This window comes from Cavia porcellus, unplaced genomic scaffold (genome assembly GCF_034190915.1).
Source record: "Cavia porcellus strain 051 isolate PalLab524CR breed Dunkin Hartley unplaced genomic scaffold, mCavPor4.1 scaffold_11, whole genome shotgun sequence".
In the NCBI taxonomy this organism is placed as follows: Eukaryota; Metazoa; Chordata; class Mammalia; order Rodentia; family Caviidae; genus Cavia; species Cavia porcellus.
Genome location: NW_026947494.1, coordinates 78,113,826 through 78,132,800, shown reverse-complemented (window position 1 = coordinate 78,132,800; position 18,975 = coordinate 78,113,826). Strand labels below are relative to the sequence as shown.

Below are 18,975 nucleotides of genomic sequence, written 5' to 3'. Positions count from 1 at the left end.
ATTACCCCCCAAAATCACTTGAAGAGCATTAAAAACCCAAGAGCAAAATTCTTGTTTTCCTGAAACCTGTCATCTAAAAGGAAAATGGTCAGCAGTTATAGTAACAAAGGGATGAATTCCTAAACAAACAGATGGAGAGTTTATAACATTTGGGCATAAGTATCTTCCTTGGAAAAAATAAATATGACAGTATTGGCACACAATGGGTTCTCATTGTGCATTTGTTGAGCTGTCAACTCCGAGTCAATTATGCCATAGGACATGAAGCTTTATTATGTAGCAGAATCAAATGATCCAAAAATGACTTCGATACAGATCCAGGAAGAAAAATAACAGCTGGCAGAAATATATTAGATGCAAACAGTGAAACAAGTTTTGGGAAAATCACCTTTGTAAATTTTGAGAGATTTGGAAAGAAAACTCTGGCAGATGAAAATTAGAAATTGGTCTTCTGGTAAATACATGTGAAATTTCTTTCAAGTTTAAATTATTATGTCATGTCTAAATGCATGGGCAAAGTCTGCTAACTAGCTTGGCACACATGTCCCTGAAAGTTCTGTAGTATCTAAAACTCTCAAACTTTCTAAATAACTACTGCCAGAAGCAAATCCTAAAGGATCCTAATTTTACTATACTATAAAATATTTGCTGTGTGCATTTTCTCTTTTGTTTGATTAGGAATCACTATTTCTGGACAATGAAATAGATTATTTATTCATGATACACACAATACATACACAATTTCACAGAAGGCCTAAAGATCCCCAATCTTATCTGTTCCTAACCTGCCCATCTGTTCCTAACCCCAAATTGCCCCAAACAACATTTGCAGCCACTATATGACACCCCAACAATGTCACCAAAGCCACTTCTCATCATAAATGAGTTAGTTTTTAGTGCCTTGGCCATCAAGAAGGCAGAGTCAGCAATCTACAGCATGCATTAGAGTTGATGCCATGGAGAGATAATGCCAAGTATCACGGATACTTCCTAGCTTTAGTCAACAATCCAATAAGCTTTGTAGTTCACCATGTGTTTCAGAAATTTTTAAGCCAGCTAAAAGATCATGGCTAATCAATGTATAGTTAATAACAGAAGCACATATTGTCCTGAAAGAATCTGCTATTTAGTTACTCTCTGTATATACTCTCATTCTATTGTTTGACACCAATTAATACATTTCTTTTAGGTCCTAAAACTGTCACCATCCAAATACTGTTTCTTGAAGAATTATTCTTCTGTCCTCATATTTCAATACATGTTGAATAGAGTCAATATGTTTTGTGTGTGTGTGTGCATGTGTGTGTGTGCGCATGTGTGTGTGTGCGTGTGTAATGTGTGTGTAAACATACATATGTAATTTTCACATTTTCAGTGCTATGTGTGTGTTAGTATATGTAAATGAATTCCAATCTCATCTAGAACTAGACCTAGGGAAAAATTTGAATGAATATTTTCTTAATTCTCCCATAGATGTTATGTAGGAGACAGAAATTGATTTGTTTTATACGAAAGATCCTTTTGAGCACCTGCTTAATTCTATTTCAAAACCACAGCTGAGAAAGAGAAAAGGTATTACATAACATAATCATTCTTCTGTGTGTAAAATGTGTTTTTGTTCTACATATTCTTTGTTTCTACATGTTCATATATACTTGCCTAAATTATGGCAAAAAATAAAACATATACCCTACAAAAACCCACTGAAGTTGTTGAGATTTTTAACATTATAACATGAACTTATGAACATGAATAACTTAAAGATCAAAAAATTTAACTCACAGGTTTTCTAGGAAATACTTTTATTGCTGACATAAAAATCCACTAAAATGATTCACAGTTGAAAGTATCTTCCAATCAGAGGTATGTATTTCTTGTCAACCCATTATTCAAAGCATTGTTTTCTGTCAAAATATTATTATTATAATCTTAATGGATAGCATCTCTTCCTAGCAATGTTTCAGTTAGGGTTTACAGACACTCTCATTTACATTATCTTTGTTTTATTTTTCATAAGTAATTGTATTTGAAATTTATGAGTGAAATTAATTACATTTGAATGTAAAATACTGGGTGAACTCTGTTTTGTTCAGAAATTCAGGGCAAATAAACAATATTTCATGGCCTTTCACCAAACATCAGAGCAAACTTCAGCAAATCTGTGGTTGTGTTCTGTTTCAGTCCTGCCTACAGTGTCAAGGACAGTGAAAAACACTGCACAGAGAAAAAGTTCTCATGAAGAAAAATGCTACATTTTATTGAGGAAATGAAATAATTTCGGAAAACAGGAAATATGCATATATTGATGATCAAACTGCTGGGGGTGGGGGAAGAAGATTCATGATAGACCAAGGGTCGAGAGTATTAGCTGAACCATCTTACATAAGAAGAGAAGAAGAAGACGAAGAAGGAGGAGGAGGAGGAGGAGGAGGAGGAGGAGGAGGAGGAGAAGGCATCTTGCCTTACCCACAGCACACACACAAACTTCCTCAATATTACACAAATGAAAACTGTGTGGTTGGAAATATTTTGGTAAAAAATACCAGGTGGCTTCTAGAAAAGACAAAAACTTTTTGCACAGTTGTATATTTATCAAAGTGCAAACTCTTAAGACGCAGAATGCTAAAAAGCAAACTAGAAGGATGACTGAACCGAGATGCCGGTGCTCACTTCCTCCTGTCCATGAAGAAGAACTGAAGTCACAGGCATTTTGATGTGAGTGAAGACAGGGTTACACCAGACAGTAAGAGAGTGATGGGACTCTGTAAGTCAGAGGCCTGGGGCAATAGCGTAGTAAAAGAAACAAAACATCCTACCATCTGCCACCAAGGCTCCACAGCCAGGAGAGAGCGAGTTCCCTCTGTATGGGTGAGAGGGAGAGAGTTCCAGGGTGAATTCTGCTAGTCCTAGCTACTGAAGAGTTCCACAATCTTTACAGGCTCAGAATCTAATTAGAAAAGTAATCTGAAACCTGCAGAGTAGCCTGGCTCTACACTAAGATTTCACACCACCTCCCAGCAAACACTCAGGTGGTGGTAGCCAGGAGACCTCATAAGAAGTGAGTTTGTTCTGAAACTGGACTGCTCCAGGAGCTGGAAAGACCAGACCGCATATTTCCACCTCTGGGGCTCCACAGACAACGCGCTGTGCTGACTTGGGGGTAGCTCCCCATGAGCACAAACTTACTGGCACAGAGACTGTGGTGTGAGTCCACATGGTGACCTCCCTGCAAGGGGTGGGTGTTGAAAACCTGAGGAGAACACAGGCTGCTGCCCTGAAAACTGAGAGACCCGAGTGCTTATGATCCTGTGCTGCACACACAACTTTCAGGACTGAGTCTGAGCATCACAGAGGAGACGCCGTAGTTTCCACCCCTTTCGGCCCCACACGAAGTACCCAAGCCTGCAACACTTACTGAAGAAAAGTATGCCAGGCCACTCACCACTACCTGGGATGCCAGTGTTAGAGTGTTTGCTACCTATAGGCAGGACTCAACAGCACTTGGGAAAATCCCATTCATCTAATGAGGGGGCCACCACCTCCGTTTTAGGAGAAGACACATAGTGAGCACCCCACATCCACTGCTCTCTGCACACGTGTCTCCATTGCTGCAGTCCCCACCCAGGGTGTACCATGAGATAGTGGGTCTCTCCAATTCACTAAAATATATTCAACTAAAGATGCTATAGGAAGACAATGGTCCTCAGGTAGAACCAACGCCAACATTACACAGCAAACCAGCACTCCAAGACACTTCTTTGAGAGAAAGCCACTTACTTAAGGAGGCTATTCTACAAGAGCAGCAGAGGTACGTTATCCACAGGATACAAAAATCTCAACACAGGAACACAGGAAATATGAAAATACATGGTAATAAGCTGCATCCAAAGGAACATAATAACTTTAAAAGAAACTGGTATGAATGAAATGCCTCATAAAGAATTGAAAAGAATAATCATAAAATATTAACCAGATCCAAGAGAATAATAAATGGTAATCATAATGATTAATAACAATAAATGGTTAAATAAGTTAGGAAGACAATGCAAGATATGAATGAAAAGTTCATCAAAGAGAAAGGATGGGAAAAAACAAGCAGAAAAGGAAACCTCAGTAATTCCGATAAAAATATAGTTGAACCTCTCAACACACTAGATCAAGTAGAAAGGATGATAGCCAAACACAAGTATTTTGAAATATCACATTCAGACCAAAAAAAAAAAAAAAAAAAAAAAAAAGGTTGAAGAGAGTAATCAAAGATAAAGAGAGTACTCAAGAACTATGGAACAACATTAAACGAACAAATATCACATTTTTGGAAAATTAAAAGAAAAAAAAAATAAAAGCATAGAAAATCTACTAAATGAAATAACAGCAGAAAATTTCCCTAGTCTTGGAAAAGGTACAAATACCCCCACACCAGAGACTTATACCATACAAACAGATGTGACTAGAAAAGATTTTCACCTGAACATATTGTAGTCAACCTGTCAAAAGTACGAAATAAAGAAAAAAATCTAAAATTTGCAAAAGTGTTCCATATACGTTCACTTCGTTGCCCCTTTCTTCACTGATTTGTTGAGTTCTTTGTATTAAAAAAATTTTTAAAGAGAATAAACCAAAACAGAACAAGGCAGATCAGAATAAAACAATGTGACAGAGATTTCAAAGCAAGACAACAGGAGATCAATGGTGGATACCATAATGTTTCTTGTTTTTTTCTAAATAGTTATCTATATCTTCATACACAATGAATTCATACAAAATAAAATAGTATAAAACTGATCAAAACAGAGTAATGAAGGCATTTTAGGCCTTCAAATCAGATAATAGGAAAATTAACAATGGCTACCATAATGTCTCTTGTTCTCTCTTCAAAATAGATGTGCATACTTTCATGTATATTGAAATTAAATAATACAAAACAAACTAAAACCACTCCGAGCAAACAATAAAATTTTCACTGGATTTCCCAGAATGACAATAGGAAATCAGCAACGGATATCATAATGTCTCTTTTTCTTCAAAGTAGCTGTTCATTTCATCAGGCATAATACAACCGATTCTCATAAACTGTTTAGGAGAAGTTCTAGGCATGTGTAAGCATGTACTGTACACCTATCCTTTCTGTATTAGAGGGAAAAACAAAACAAGTTACTCGAAAAACAAGAAACAAAAATGACAATAAATAACAGTAGCAAAGCAATGACCATATAGGCCTTCAAAAGAAGGTGTTGGAGCATAACTAAGGTTGTTATTTTACATAATGATCTTCAAGAGTTCCTCAGATTACCAGACACAAACATGCAAAAGTGTTCCAATGCTATGAATGTTAACTATTTTGTTCCAAGAACTAATAGAATCTTAGCACAATCATCTTAGCTATCCTGTGTGTTCATAAAATTTAGATATTTTTTCCTTTCCCTTCCTTTAAAAATTAAGCTTTAACATAACATGTGTTTCTAAAACTTTTTCAAAGTTAACATAAATTGTACAAATTTTGGCTTTCTTAATAGTGTCATACAGATGTTTCAAATTTTGTATGTAATTGAATTTATTGGTTGTTTTTTTCATGGCTCTTAAGACTTTTTAGCACTATTAGGCTTCCCTAAATCTAAAACCTATTTTTTCTGGTTATTATAGTTTCATTTAAGGCTTAAACTTTAAATCACCTATAATTGATCTCAGTTTTTTTCCGCATGACCCATGCGTTACCAATATTATTGACTTAAATCCTATTTCTCTCAGTGATGTTCAATGTTATAATCTAGCAGTATCTCAATCTGTTTCTAAACATGTTGCAATAGAAATATTTCAGATATTGTTGTTTTCTAATGTTATTCTCTATATAAAAGTAGTTTTTACTGTTTTGATTTTACTATCTTAATGGTTATTTTCATAGATTTTTCTTTCTGAATATGAGAACATGCTTCAGATTCCAAAAATTCTTTGAACATTTTAATTAATATTTAAATCTTACCATATTGAAATGACTTAGCTAAGACTATGATGTCTTTCTCCATATATAAATCATTTTGATCTCAGAGCATTTTAGAAGCATTCTTATACATGACATACATTTTTATTAAGTGTATAATCATATTTTCATTTATTGGATTACAAGTTTAAATCAGCTCTGTGTTACATCATGTTTCCTCATTGATGGTTTTTCGGGATAAAGGAAATATTAGGTATACGTATCAGTTTTGTATTTTACTGTACTTCCTTATTGTTTCGAAAAACCTTTCACTGAATGTATTTGCATTATGTAATTATATTTTATGTCAGCCATGCTATGTTTACCTCTTATTTGTCTATTGTGACTCATTTCTACCTCATACTTGCAGTATTACGTAATACTTCTTAAAATATTCTTCAAAGTAATGGTGAAAACAGGCACTCTTTCAGACTTTCTTCCTTAGGAAATAGGATGATTTCAGTCTAAACATTATGAGGAAGGAAAAAGTAAAGAATTTACCAACCAAGTCTAGTATTGAACAAGGAAATAGGACACTGACAAAATAGTGCCAGCATGCTCACGCATTCTCCTACCACAAATAATTATTATGATAAGCAGCAATGAAATATAGGATGGTTTACAGATATATATCAAAACCAAGCAAGTGCATTTTTCACAATATAGTCAATGTGTTAGAACTGTTTTAAGAAATCTGTTCCACAAAACCTAAAGTGAATTTATTAAATTATTCAATACCAAAATTCCACTACTAATATTTAACAGTTTGCCTATAGTTTTAAGTTTCTAAACAGTTTAAGATCATTATGGTACTTTAAGACATTACTAATTTCAAGTTCTTCTACTATTTTAAGTCTAGGCATACTATATATATATATACAATATATATACACACATACACAACAGCTATTGTATAATCTTCCATTGCAGAGCAGATGTCTCTTTCTCAGATTGCACAGTAATACACATCCTCACATGACTTCATTTTTGTAGAACTATAATGCTATCTTTTGATATATATAATAACCTATGCTAAACACGAAAAAATACAAGAAAAATTTAAAAACATTACTACTCAGAAATCACTACAAAGTTTTGGCAAATACCTCTCAAATGTGAGCTAGAATGTTTTAATGCTTCTAACTTGCCTGTGCTAGTATGGACGCTGCTCTACTTAGCACATGGCTATGTCCCTGTAAAATCTATCGTAAATTGAAATGTCCTAAATCAAAAGTTCGTTTAAATCCACCTAACCTGCAAGCAAAAGAGAGTAACCTATTGTACTTAAAAGTGCTCAGAATGTTCCCAGGAGCCTACACTTGGACAGAATCATTCAATACACAGCCCTGTGAACACGTGGTAACCATGTGATTGTGTGGCCAACCTCAAGCTGCAGCGGGCTGAGGCTCCTCAGCACAGCGGAAGAGGATGGTGTCACATAATACTAGCCTAGGAAAAGACAAAAGTCAAAATCTGAAATATGATTTCTATAGAATATATAGATTTTTGTACTATTACAAAATAAAAATGTGTAAGACGTATTTTCCATATTCCTGTGTTCTTGGTATATATTGTGTCTCTCTAGTATATGACTATGATAGATATAATAGGCATTACTTAGAGACAATAGCCTCTCATATTTGCAAATCTAAGTTACAAAATTAAGTCTATCTGGATGAGTTAGGCTGTGAAATTATCAAACTGATAGTATAGTTTAAAAATTTAATAAAATATAAACTAAGTTGAATTGATTATTGTTTACCAGATTTCTTGCTCTTTCTTCCAGGTTTAGCCATGTGACTGTTATCGGTGGGATATGATTATAGTGTTTTGCATAATACAAACAAAGTTAAGAAGATATAAGTCCAAAGATATATCATTATTAAAATATTAATATAAGCATTAATTTATTCAAAAGAAAACCACAAGATAATATATACAGGATAATATCAGTTCATTAAGACTCAAAGGTCAAACTCGAGGTCAAAAATAAGAAGCTTAAGGGGTTGGGGGTTTAGCTCAGCGGCATAAGCACCTGCCTTGCAAGCAGGAGGTTGTGAGTTCGATCCCCGGTACCGATAAAAATGAAAAAGACAAAAAAAAAAAAAAAAAGAAGCTTAAATGTATGAGTTTATAACAAGTTGAATTAACTTTTCCAGGTTGGATAAATTAAAACTCTAAGGTTAGGTGGTAATCCTTTAAAAATCCCAAATGCCCTCCATTTTTAAATTGTAATTTCTCAATATTCAACAATAAAACTTCCCCTTGTTGAACTACTCACATCTAACCACATCTCTGCATAGAACTGCTTCCAGAACCAACTAAAATGCACAGATGCTCACGGCCCCCTTATAAACTGGTGTAGTATTTGCCTATAACCTGAATGCATCTGCAAGAGTACGAGGAAAAGGTTATGTGAGCAGTTATTATGCAAGGTGTGATCAAAGAACATAGTGAATGTTTAATTTTTTAAAATGTATTACAGTAAAAGGTGCAGTGTTATTAATCCCACACAAAATGCCCCCTTCACTCTTCATGTACTTGCCCTAACTTTCTTCCTGCTTTCTGAAGCAATTCTTGAAGTCGTTTCTATAAGTGACTTTAAATGTGCTGCCATGGTTACCTCCATGACGTGAACTGATTCGAAACATTTATCATTCAAGATCATTCTGGTTATGGGGAAGAGCCATAATTGAGTGGTGCCAGGTCCAGCAAATATGATTTTAAAAATTGTAAGGTTTTTATTTGATCAAAATTGCCATAAACATTTTGAAAGGGTTCAAGACATCAAGGCACCAACAAAAAGATATTTACAAAAGAGAACTTCCAGAACTGCATCAGAAAATGGCAAGAACAACAGTACTAGCCCATGGCTGGCTAGCTCACAGGTAGAAATGGCACGGCAGACAGTAAGGGATGGAAGAAAGCTATTCACTTTGTGGAGTCAGAAAACAGAGAGAAGGGGGAGACAGGGACAATAAGACACCTTTCAAATTCATGCCCACTGTGATCTGTCTGTAAACAAGCCCACTTTCTAACAGCAAGCCAACTGTGAACCCATCGGTGGACTAATTAATGGGTGTGGTTATTCAATCACTTTCCAAATACAGCAGAACCTGTGGGATGAATTTTAGGACAAAACATCGCACAAGGTAAATGCAATGGAAAGAATTAGAATACTGTACTGTTAGGGGAAACTGACAAGAAAAAAGCTTGTACATGTTCAGTACACGTGCAGGATTGTTTGAGCTTTCCGTCAACAGAAACCACAGATGCAGAACTCACATATACTAAGGGCTGAATGTGCTTACAGGTACCATCTAAAAGGAAGAAAAGAAGGTTTGAGTGAGTTTAGCAGTTTGACACTTTAACAAAGAATCCCTGGGGAAGCTCCAAAGAAATAAATCAAAAACCATAATTAACTTACTTGACAGTTTGATCAATACCCATATCTCAGCTTTCCTCAATTTCTTTAAATAAATGCACATGAAATTCAAAATCAAAATATCCAAATCAAAATAATCAGATACATCTGATACCATAGGTCTGATCACTGATTTGCAAATGATTCACAGAGGGTACATGAAAATAGTACAAATAAAGTACAAAAATATCCTCTCGATCTATTTCAACTAACTTCAAATTAAAACTGCATTATCCAGGTCTGATGCTTTTCTGTCAAATGCAATGCGTGTCTTATTCTGTTGCTGACCCTGGAAGCAGTAATACCACAAGGAAAGCTGGATTTCCATCCAGTTTTCACGCAGAGCACACAGTGGTCGGGAAGCTAAAAACACAGAACTGAGAAAGTTACACCTTCTGGATCAGTAACTACTAGTGGACATAAATCAAATGTTAGGAAGACAGTGCTCTTTGAGTGCTAAGACTTTGCCTTAGGTTTCACTGTTAATGTTTACATTTTCAGTATTATATAAAATGACTGAAGTGATCAAAAAAAGCCAGAATGTTACTCTACATAGCTTTTTTAAAATTTTTATTTAAAAGGAAAAAGAGAAAAAAACAAAACAAAGCAAAACAGTATACCGGTACAAGTAATACGGAACTACCAAAAAAAAAAAAAAAACAGTAAGAAATCCCCATTTAATAGATTACACATTATCATCTTAGAGATAGTTGTTCAAGTCACAGGATTAAAGCATACAAAGTGGACATTCAAACAGTGAGACTGCAAACAGTTGTGTTCAATGATCCAACCAAAAACATTAATATGGTCATCTATTTAACACCCCTAAACACACTTGCAATTTAGAGCACTTTCTTTCCCTCACTTTTTTTTATTTTACATAGCTTTTTGACATACACATTTTCAACTGAAGGCACTTGCAAAAGAGCAGTTACAGAAAGAGTTATCTAACTTCTCTCTGTCTAACGTACACAAACCATAAAAATTTCTGGAAGACAGAAGCCTGGACCAACACAAGAAGACAGCCCCTGTCACCAGAGGCTGAGAACTGATCCTGCGAAGGATCTGTACAAACTTACTAAAGTAAATTTCATCCTCTAGCAGTTTTATACGTCTCCATACATTTCATAATGATATCCTTAGAATTACTGCCTGCAATCCAGACTCCTTTGTTTTCTTATAATTCTTTGTGTAAAAACTATAAAAGTTTGATGCTTTGGTCATTTCTTTTGGTACTCTCTTATGAATGCTTCTGTGTGCATGTAAAAGTTAATACAATGTGTATGCTTTCCTCTTCCTAGTCTATCTTCCATTAATTTTTCTCCGAGTCCCAGAAAATGATCCCAAAGAAGAACTAAGACAGGTCAAAGCAGTCCGTAACAGTCGGAAGTGTAATGCAATAATTGTGCAATGTATTATAGAAACTAAGCACAATCGTTTGAAAACATAAATGCTGCATGTATTTCATTGACAGGAAAACAGGAAACTAAAGCCACAGATTCTAAAAGCTGTCCTTTTCTTCTGCTCCTTCTGGGACATATCCAAATGTATAACCAGGAACACATATGAATATATACATACTACAAACATGCACATTTCATAGGCTTCCATGACAGTCTTATTCACATACGAAGATGTCCAAATAGTTAAGAGAGGTCTTCTGAAGAAAACGCCATCATTTTGAAATGCACTGAGTCTTGGCTGCCAGGTTGCAGCTGCCCAGTGAGCCATTGTGTAACAAAATCTTATTCACAGCCTCAGATGCTGCCTCTCTGCAGAGGCTGCCAGTCACCTGGGCCTTACATGCGGCAGCAGCAGGAATGAAGCCAAAGGACAAAGACACCAGCAATTACCGAAGCAAGGAATGGCCAGAAATAGGAGACCCAAACAAAGCCAAGCAGGAGAGGCTGGGCTTACAACCTGGAAGTCGGCAGGTGCTGGCAGTCAGGACAAAGTCTGCATCCATGCACTTCAGAGACTGAACAGTAACTGAAAACCTGAATAAAATCCAGCCTCACAGATTAGCTAGGGGCAGCACTGGGATGGAGCTTCAGTCACAGAACCAGACACCCTAGAATCCCTACGGCATTTCTTTGGAAAAGCCTTATGGATGTTTGCCTTTAAAGCACAAGGTATGGCTGTCTTCAAAATCATCATGGTTCATATCTTAGTTCCTTTTCCTCAGCTGACCGTGAAGCGAGCCCTCAGTGGACATTTCCTGAGGACATACATACTGCTGGGAGGGCCCCCTTTAAAGGTCAGTGCCCAAGGCGTCCTTCAGGGAACAGCAGAAGTGAAATCTGCAATCACAAAGCCTATGCCCCACGTAAGAACTGGTAATTGGTAAAGAGACAGTAACATACACAGGGTAAAATTCGGTGTTCTGGACTCACACAGGCTCAAGTTTCAATCCTCTATCCTTTCTAAACATCAGAGCAAGAAAAATTATAATCTTTTCTCCTAAACAACTGCTCTAAAAATTAAAACAATATACAATCTACAATATACTGACAACTGAATAAATTACTTTTGTTCAATCTACAGCTTAACAGGACCTCAAAAGATGCTGTTAGCTCTTATTCAAAGAATGGCAAATCCCTTAGGTTCAGAATTATTTTACACACACACACACGTATTTCGTTTACATTTCAGGAAATGTTTTTAGACACTTGGAAGCAGTCTGAAGCATGTAATCTGTTAAACAGATCAGATTTTGATGGGAAAAGCTATTTGTTATTTTAAGGAAACATCTGAAAACGAAATTTTGAACACAATGGAGCTGTTACAATGAAAACCTTGGATAAAACTTGTCATTGAATTCAAAGTAATAGCTGAAGACATGGTAACTTATAGTCATGTTTTTCAGAGATATCCCCAAGCAATTTTTTACATTTTGAAGATTTCACAAATGCTTAGAATCCTGGAGGGGGAAAAGCCTTCAGTACATGAGATAGAAAATGAAGAATTTTCCAAATTTCCTATACAGAATAGTGCAGCTTATTCCTAGAGGGGTATTATTTAACACATGGCAAATATTTCTCCTTAATTTCTCTCTTCTTTCTATTTTCTTGGCATTCTCGATATTACAAAATTCACTGAGTAATCATGGTATTTGCATATTTCCAGCTGAGACTTTCTTACAACTCAACTATTTATAGTTATGAAAAGAGTTTCTTCTGACAACTGAATAAATTACTTTTGTGCAATCCTCAGGACAATATATTGTTATTTTTGTAAGCTGTGAAAAAAATGAAAATTGTCTTACCAAACAACAGTATAGTCTATCCTTCAAGGCTCACACTTTCCATATATTACTAACATATTGCAAAATAAAGAAAAAGTGCTCTTCTATCTTGCTAACTTCACTTTTTTAAAAAAATTGGCAAACATCAACATGAAGTGTATCTGTATTTAAGTTAGTAAATAAATACTCTTTGTAAATGTTTGACATTTCCATGTATGAGGATATATTACAAATTTCTACACATCATAAAGCTGGTACTAATCTGTAGATTTTAGAAAAGTAGTATTTGATTGCTTTATAGTAATATATAAACATATTGTGTATAATATAAATGGAATGGTAACAAAAATTGATATCTCAAAACTATAGAGCATTTAAGCATTTTATTAGTTGTCCACTATGCTGGTACAGTTAAAATCTTGTTGAGAAATGTGACATAGTCCTATGAAAATAATGTTATAAAACAGTGTGTGAGTGTGTGTATAGTATATGTCTGTGTGTGTATATATGCATGTGTGAACTCATATGAAACGAGTTCGTTAGTGCAACAAAAATTCAGACTTTGAAAGATACACTAGGCATAAGTGACGCATTCCAGGATTTAGCCCACAATGATAGGACTTGGAATACAATGAAATACCATGCCAATGACTATGATATTTTACACATATGTGTAAAATCAACCAGTTGACAGAGTTAATCAAAGAAATCTTTTTTAGGTGCTCCAGAAAAAGATCCTAAGAGCTTTTAAAAGTATAAAGCTTCTCTACTTCAGGCTGAAAAGACAGTCAGAGTCAGAGAATAAGAAGGATGTGATGGACTTTGACTGACTGTCACAACAGACAAAAGACCCAGCAGCTGAGAACGTTTAAAGAGCAATCAGTTAGGGAGACAGATCCCAGTCCTCCAACTCCAGAAGCAGAATTCTGCCAATAATCTGAATGCAGCTGGAGAGACACCCCCAGGACCTCCAGGCAAAAGCCCAGCGACTAACACCACAGTGCGAGCTCAGGTCCACAGAGTGGGACCTAACACATTATGGCCACTACACTTGCGGGCGTGTGGCTATGCGGCAATAAGAAAGTGAGAACAAAGCTCTATTTTATAATACAGCTCTGATTATATAAATGGCCAACAACATCACAATACCAAACTGCGTGTTAACCTTGTGTTAATGTTAGAAACACCCAGAACGATGCCTGCTGTACTATTGCTTATTATTACTGTTATTGTTATTATACATTGAGACTTAAGAAGCAAAAACACAATAAAAAGTGATCATGTAATAATCCACACAATAGCCAGGAATGTCAAAGATGAGCAACCAGCAGCTGAAAAATGTCTGAATAAGGACTCAGGAACCAATTATTTGCCCTGATTTTCCTACTAAGAAGGCGATACATAGAGCCTGTCTGGGCTGCAGTTTCTTCTGAAAAACAATTTAATTTATAATCAATACAGTAATTGATAGAGAAAAACAAGTCTCTGAAGGGACCTAGGTCACACCACACACACACACACACACACACACACACACACACACATACAGCCTTCCCATACGTTTCCCACTCTAAGGTCAAGTACAAAGATAGTGCTAAGGATCCAGGGCAGTTTAGTATCCTGCTCAGTAACGGGAAGCTGGCAGTGTGCCCTGCACCTGCTAACCTGTGCCTCCTCCAAACCTCTTCTACACAGCGGAAAACCTGCAGTGTTTCACTAATATAAGTACAAGATTTCCTGCTCCTCCTGGTTTGAAACTTCAACCCCCATTTTTTGTTAAGCTCTGTTTCAGTCTTGCTTCGTAAACAGTCTTTCCTTGCCTTCCCTCTCCAACCAGTTATTGAGGGCCACAATCTTCTCCTTGACCCGAAGAGAAGAGGAAGGACACAGAGCCCAGTCTGCCTGGGTCTGATGCCTGGCTTCTTCTTCAAACTAGCTTCATGTCACGTAACATAGGGTGCCTCGTTTTCCTCAGGGAATAATGATACCACCACAAGGAGATATGAGACATTAAACGTGTGCAAAGCATTTACAAGAGTGTGTGGTAAGTGTTCAGACAGTGTTCGGTCTCTTTGTGATACCAGGCTGTTTCAGCCTTATATCCTGGGGGATTCAATGACAGTAAAATACAATCCATAGAAACTTAAATAATTTACTAAAGGAATTTACTGTGCTTAAATAAATACATGTATTTCCAGTGATTATACCTGCTTTGTCAGACACAGGATCTTCAGAAAAGTCAGAAACAAGACTCTTACAGCCACATCCATATGGCTTTTAAAAATAAAGAGCATATGATATTAAAATATTGCTCTAATAAATTACATAATACCCATGTGACTTCTAAATGCCATGAACATCAAATATTTATAGAAGCAAATATTAGTAAATTGATTAATATTCAGGGTAACACCAAGTATGTCAAACCACACTGAGTCATTTTACAATCATTGGTATTAACTCTGTAATAGTTAACAACTTGAAAATCAACATAAATATAAAACACACAGATTTCTTTCTGATAGAGAAAAATCTGTTCATATAAACTGCAGGATTTCAGGGTCCAAATTTCATGCAGTGATCTAGAGGGATAGGAGGATGAAATTAAAATTTTATTCAGAACATGGCAGTTCATGGTTGAAACTTCTTAAAGGAAAAATCAAGCTGTTCAGGTTAGAAGAACAGAACCACAAGCTCTAGTCACACAACAGAAGAAGAGAGAAAAAGAGAAATATCAGCAGTAAAATAATTTCCTGACTAAAGCAAAATAACTGTCTCTTTTAAAAATATTTATTCAAAAACAGTTTTTCTTCCTTTTTTTTTTCTCTGAGGGCAGAAGCTATGATTTGGAATTCTTTTGCTCTCCTTTTTATCATCAGACTTCCTAAATAACCAATCAAAACTTTAAAGGGTTATTTTGAATATCCTGCATCTTTGATCCTTCCAAAATAATGAGATAATTAGGATTTCATTGTAGCCCGTCAGAAATAAGACCTTTTACAGTCAAATGTCTGTCATGAAGCAATGAATCTGAAAATTCAACAAAAAAGAATTTTAAAATCCACTCTCATGTGTACACTAAAAATATTCTAAGGGCCACCATTAAACGGCATGAATTAATGAGGGATTTGTGGATATAAAAACTGTACTGGCTGAGATCCAGATGAGCTGACAGGCCATGGTTCCTGATGCCTTCACTTTTCTAGGTGCATCTGTGCAAAGCTACCATCTTACCCTCCTCTCTTGTCTGTCCTTCCCAGGTAGATACGTGCTCTGCTTAGGACTCCCCACAATCTTTCCAGCCGGATGGGCTCAGTTTTTGCTTGATGGCATCTGACAAAGATGAATCTACTTAAGTCAACAAGCATTCAGAATAGCAGACCCAGAAAATGTAAATGTAACTTTTTCCAAAAGTCAGGTTGTCTTTGTGTACCAAAGATGCAATTTGTATTTTGATATTCAGTTTAAACACTCAAATCAGTAAACCTAGTAAAATATAAATATAACTTCTTAGAGAAGCCAAAGAGGAATTTTGTTATCAAAAATTAAATAATGAGCAATAGCTGAAATAGCCAAAGCTGTCACCAGCAACTGACTTAGGCTTTCTGTTTCCACTAGCCTGCTGTCATGAATTCGCCATGTCATACCTATAGAGAATCCACATTTTCTCAAAGTAATGATTAACAAGCGTACAACACCACATGTACTAAGCTCCTTAACATCAACATAGTGTATGTATTTGAATAGACACATTTGATTTTTGTAATCATAAATACATATTTTCATGAGATGTGTATAAAACTGTAAGCTGATTATACAAGCAGAAGTTTTAAGATCCTAAATTTCTTCATGATTTTGATTCCAAAGATTTTGGGTAACTCTGAATGCTAACAAGTCACACTGGTTACCAAGTTAAAAGGATTAGTTTCAGAACAGATCCTTCAAAATAAAAAATTAAGACACTTGGAAAGTTGAAAATGAATTTAATGAGAAGCTATTTTAATTACTTGCATGTGATCAATAAATTTATCGATAATTTTAAAATATCAAGCTATCTATCTTAACCAATTATGTTCATGTGGTAATGAATACACACTGATATTGGTTATGTAATAGGCATGTGCATCATGTGACATTGTCTAAAATACATTACACTGGGGAAAGACAGATGAAAAACACATTTAACATTCAGTAATTAAAAATACGAGGAGAACTTGGTCATAGAGGTACATGCCTTTAATTCAGTAATTTTGGAAGCTGAGTCAGGAGGATAGTGAGTTTAAGCCAACCCTGGGCAACTTAACAACTTAGTGAGATCCTGTCTCAAAATTAAAAATAGTGAAAGGGTTAAAGACAGGAAGGGAGAAGGAAGCAGAAAGAGAAGTGGAGTCAGCAAAAATGAGCAAGAAGGTGGCTGCAGGAGCCCTTCCAGTTGAAACACTGAAAAATCAAGCAATAATCTTAAAAGCCAACTCCATAGGACCTCTAGAAAACAGAGATTTACAGCAATTAAGCCTAATCAAGAAAAGCAATGCCTAATCAAGAAAAAAAAAGTTCCTTTTGTACTTTTAAGAGAGGTAAGAAAGCCATCTGGCATTTTCCTGACATGGCCATTACCTCCCCAGCGCCCTGGAATTAAAGGCAGTTTGGAAGGTGCAGCCCACATTCTCAGTGCAGAGCCCTGGAGCCTGGTTCTGGAGGGATCAGGGAAGGTATCATTTGAAGAGAAACCTCGAGGTGATTATCTGCCCACACCCCTTTCCCATAATGTGACGGACAGCAGGTGCATGCCTTTGTCTGCCAAACTCAGAACTCATTCAAGATAGAAAAGCATTGGCCATTCCTCAAAACCATCCTAAAGCAAATAAAGAATCCACAGCCCCCTAGCCAAAGAATGACCGTACAGGAAAACACCAGAGCACCAAAACCTGACAGGAAATGATGTGGGAATTAAGGTGCTCTACAATGGTTCTTCATACTAGAAAATTTATAAAACATGGACATGCCTAGGACCAAATGTGGGTCCAGAAAGCCATATATTTGCACTTTGGTTGATCTCTAAGTTCAACCAAAAGGTAAGCTAAGGTAAAGTCACAAACGGTTTTCAAACACAGAATCAATCTGAAAAAACTGGGACACCCTCCCTTCCTTTCAGTCAAAACTGCTACAAGAAACAGAGATATCACATATTGAATTATATAATGATTCTCAGGACATTATAAGGATTACAAAAGGTACATAATAAACAACAGACCCACAAATTACATGAAGCAAAAATGGTAATAAAAGAGACATAGTTCTATAGTAGTAGTTTGAGACTTTAATGCCCTAGTTTAATATTGGATGTAGCACCTACAGAAAAATAACAGACTATATGTGGAAACCACTATGCAGTGGGTCTGAGCAGGATTTAAAATTAACTAACTGGCTTTCTATGTTTATCTGTGAGTCTGTCCTACGCCTCAGCCCCTTGCCTGGAGATGGTAGCTGATTCATAGGAAGTGAACCTCTATGAATCCTGGCTGAGGCCTGTAGTGGCCTGTGAGGCCAGAGATACCTCAAAGGGCAAGATAAGGCCCCAGCTGGCTGGGGGTTTAGCTCAGTGGTATAAGCGCCTGCTTGGCAAACATGAAGTCGTGAGTTCGATCCCCAGAACAAAAAAAAAGATAAGGCCCCAGCTGAAGACACCTTGGCACCAACACTAATTATGTAAATAGAGAATGCAGCTACAGGTATCTCACTCCTGCAGTCTCCATCCCACCATAAATGTCATCCTGGAGATAAGATGGTGCTCCTAAATTGGTATAATTTACTACTTGGAGAAGCCTTTGAAGTAACTCCCAAGGTCCTGCTCATTTCCCATGCTTTCCTCGGTTTCCCTGCCCCTTTTTTGGACCTAATAAATATGGGCAACCCAGAGGAGTCTTTGTCTTAGCCCTCAGAGTCTCAAACTAAGCTAAAGGGTTTTGACCCTCCTGGAGCCCTAAAATTGTACCACGAAGCCTTCACTCACTGGGAGATTGGGGGTCTAGGTCAGGATGCAATAACTATACATATATATTAAAGTGTAAATCAAATATGTATCAATTTTAAAAGTTTAAAATTAAACAAAATATCTCCTCCAAATACAATGGATAGCACTAGAAGCAAAGAGCAGAAGGAAAACTGGAAAATTTATAAAAATATGAAAATTAAGTAATGCATTAAGTAATAAATAAATCAAGAAAGAAAAATACAAGGAAAGTAAAATTGCAGACAAGTGAAAACACACATTTCAGAACTTATGGGATGCAGAGAAAACCATTTTCAGAGAAAAATGTGCAGCTGTGA

The 18,975-nt window shown here is 36.2% G+C and overlaps 1 non-coding gene across 16 annotated transcripts in view; it reads right to left on the bottom strand.

Moving 5' to 3' along the window:
- Positions 1-18,975, bottom strand: part of LOC100718470 (uncharacterized) — a 286,223-nt gene that overhangs the window by 208,490 nt on the left and 58,758 nt on the right. The gene's annotated exons all lie outside the window — the stretch shown is intronic.